This window comes from Amaranthus tricolor, chromosome 2, assembly GCF_026212465.1.
Source record: "Amaranthus tricolor cultivar Red isolate AtriRed21 chromosome 2, ASM2621246v1, whole genome shotgun sequence".
NCBI classification, from domain to species: Eukaryota; Viridiplantae; Streptophyta; class Magnoliopsida; order Caryophyllales; family Amaranthaceae; genus Amaranthus; species Amaranthus tricolor.
This window is the reverse complement of record NC_080048.1, coordinates 26,050,310-26,053,827: the sequence shown is the minus strand read 5'-3', so window position 1 is coordinate 26,053,827 and position 3,518 is coordinate 26,050,310. Positions and strand designations below refer to the sequence as shown.

The 3,518-nt window shown below is 31.9% G+C and overlaps 1 long non-coding RNA gene across 1 annotated transcript; it reads left to right on the top strand.

The window, feature by feature from the left end:
* Nucleotides 1-2,003: 2,003 nt before the first annotated feature.
* Nucleotides 2,004-3,486, top strand: LOC130806798 (uncharacterized). Its single transcript, XR_009040374.1, has 2 exons — nucleotides 2,004-2,196; nucleotides 2,806-3,486. It is a non-coding gene; the product is annotated as an uncharacterized LOC130806798 (long non-coding RNA).
* The last annotated feature ends 32 nt before the right edge of the window (nucleotides 3,487-3,518 follow it).

Sequence of the window (3,518 nt, the reverse complement as noted above, 5' to 3'; positions counted from 1 at the left end):
TTAAGAATTCAGCCAATTTAAGAGGGAACGGCGAGAATGAAGAAGAAGAATGTTGGTCTATAGCTTGTTTTTGGCACGGATCGAAAATCTTCTTAGGCTTCTTGATGTGTTTGACTGAAGAAGGAGAAAGAATGGTGCTTGATTTTCCTTGGGTTCATACAAATAAGGAAGAAGAAAGGGAATAAGGAAAAGAAAGGGGTTTCTGGGTTTTTTATTCTTTTTTTTTTAAGAAAAGGAAAAGAAGAGAAGAAGTTAAATTAAGAATATTTTATGTCATATGTATGTAAGGTCATTCTCGCACTGATAATTCTCTTAAACTTACTCGTCTTAAAATATTAATTTTCCCGAATGTTACACATTTTTTGTTTGTATCTCTTGTAGAACCAAAAAGGATGTTAATGAAGCCATAAAGGAACCAGAGTGGATCATTGCTATGCAAAGTGAACTCAATGAGTTCAAAAGAAATCAAGTTTGGGATCTAATTTAAAGAACAAAGGATTGTACGGTCATTGGAACAAGATGGATCTTTCGAAACAAGCTAAACGAGGATGGAGAAATCATAAGGAACAAAGCAAGGTTAGTAGCTCAAGGCTATAATCAAGAATAAGGTATTGATTATGATAAAACTTTTTCACTCGTAGCACGATTAGAATCGATTCGAATCGTGTTCACTTTTGCTTCCTATATGAACATAAAATGATACCAAATGAATTTTAATTGTGCATTTTTAATTGGCTACTTACAAGAAGTCTAAGTTAAACAAACACCTAGTTTTAAAGATCCTAATCTGCCTAATCACGTATTTAAGCTAAACAAAGCAATATATGGTTTGAAACAAGGTCCAAGGGCTTGGTATGATAGATTTAGCTCACATTTACTTGAGAATAACTTTCAAAGACGTAAAATTGATAAAAACAGTTTTTTTATTAAAACAAAGGTAAAAGAAATTCTTCAAGTTTATGTTGATGATATATTATTTAGAGCTACTAATGATTCTTTATGCAAAGAAATTTCTGAGATTATGTGCTAGGAATTCGAAATAAGCATGATGGGAGACTTAACATTCATTCTTGAACTACAAATAAAGCAAAAGAAAAATGACATAATTATTTGTCAAAGTAAGTATATTAGAGATCTTTTAAAGAAGTACAATATGGACCAATGCAAAAGTGCCAATACACCTACACCTATGAGTGCCACAATTAGGTTAGATCAAGATCTAAATGGTAAGAGTGTTAATCTAAGGTATGATTGCTTACTATTGTATTTAACAGCTAGTCGTCCAAATATAATACACTAATGCAAAACTGATTTTAAGTAACACGAATTGGTAACACTTTTTGACATCTAGCTTTTAGAAAATATTATATAACACTTTTGTAAACTTTATCTTTAAGTAACACAACCATGTAACACCTTTTAGATAAGTAACACTAATATGTAGCACTTTTAAATTTGGTACCACTAACATGTAACACTTATGCAATTAGTAACACTAATATGTAACACATAAAAAATTAGTAACACTAATATGTAAAACTTTAAAAAATTGATAACAGTAGTGTATAACACTTTAAAATTCGGTAACATTGTGTAACACATAGAAAAGTGGCAGCACTTTTAAATTTGCATTTTTATACTAGTAACACATTTGTAACACTTTTCTACTTAAATTTTTTTATTTTATAATCTAATAATTAAAATTTGAAATAGTTAGTTTTAACTTAAGTTTCTTTAATATTTTTATTCAATATTAATTACCCAAGCTATTTTTTCAAAAAAAATTGTCCAATCTAATTAATTTTTTTAAACGTACACCAACTAATAAAAGAAAAGAATAAACAATTTCAAAAGAATTTGGTTTGAATATAATATTTATGGAAATTAAAAAGAAGAGGAAAGAAAAATCTAAGCGCTTAAGATAAATTAAATTCCTTACGATAAATTAAAATAAATTTTAATAATAAAAATGAATTTTCCATGGAAGGTAAATAAGAGACGGTTGTAAAAAAATACGTAAACTACTCTGAATCCCTAAATCAAAGATTCAGCAGATCATTATCTTTCACAACCCGTTCCCTTCTCTCGATCTAAGCCCTATACAGACAGCTTCTCCGCTCCTCGGCTCACCGACTCACCGTCTTACCGACCGGCCGCCAGTCATCACGTCCTCCATCTATCCCCTTAATTTCTATGGTATACAATTTGATCTTTTCATATCTATTTGATAAAAAGTTCTTGATTTTCCTATTTAATTGTGAATTAGACTAATCTTTGTTTTCGGTCAAAGAATTTGGTTTCTATCATCTTCTTCTTATCACATGTACAATTGTTTTGAAAAAAAAGTAATTGGAAGGTATACCTTTCTTCTTCATCATATTCTTGTTAGTTTTTTCAAGTGTGTTGTTCAGTTGTGGTGCTAGAACGTTCTAAACTGTTCGTGGGTTCCTTTCACTGAGTGAATCGATAATTGAGAATACATGCCTTCGAATCGCAGACTTAATTTTCTTAGTGATTTTGTCCGCTATTTGACTGAGATGATCATGTCTCCACAACATGTATATTGTGGTTTTTAGTTGACCTTGGTTTTCTATCAATGCTGATGAGACTTATACAGATTTTGGTGGTGATGTTGTACGTATCTGTTTGTGATATTCTCCTTTCTAATTGTTTGATCATAAGCTGGTTTGGACATGTTTATAATTATGAGCTGCATCTTTAAACAAATAACTATATAAGATACAAGCTTGAAGATTTGATTTGTATACTGTATATACTGATTTGGATGCTTTTGACTGCGACAAGGTTATGCGATTGCTGAAGGAATGCCCTTGCGAGAGCATCACTTTCCTTGCTATGATATTGGTTATGGCTGGTTCTTATAATGTCTCTCCTCCTTTCCCTCTCTCCTGTCTCACTTTATTTTGTAATTTGTGAAGGGTTTAGTTAAGAAAGATTTACTTGTACAAATCCTTAAAAGAGAATCTCAAGGTAGGATTAGAAAGTGGTTGTGGATGAGCAGGTCGGTACCTCAAGATATTATCTTCTGTATGATTTGACAATGATTGTTTTTCAAGTGTGTTGTTCAGTTGTTGTTTGGTTTATGTTTCTGATGGACATAAAAACTAAGCTGCAACCTGAAGAACTACATCCCTTGACCCATTAGCTAAGGTCTTAAGCAGACTAGTAACCAACACTCTACTCCTACGTGCTAATGGAATGTTTTGGCTGCTCCTGAGCACGTTTGACGTGTCCATACCATCTACTCAATGGTCTCTAGCAACAAATGAATGACTCAACAAGCTATTAACCAGTAGCTCTTGCTTACAGACGCACAACACTAGCTGATCATACTCACACACCTGCACTTAGTGTATCACTGATCTGTTAGACTTGATTGTAGAACTGGGTATTGTCCTAACTTTTATTATTTATAGTTGAAATATCATCAAATATTAAAGAACAAGCAAAAGTGATTTCGTGGCACATTAGTTACTGGCTTCAATATTCCTGATTTG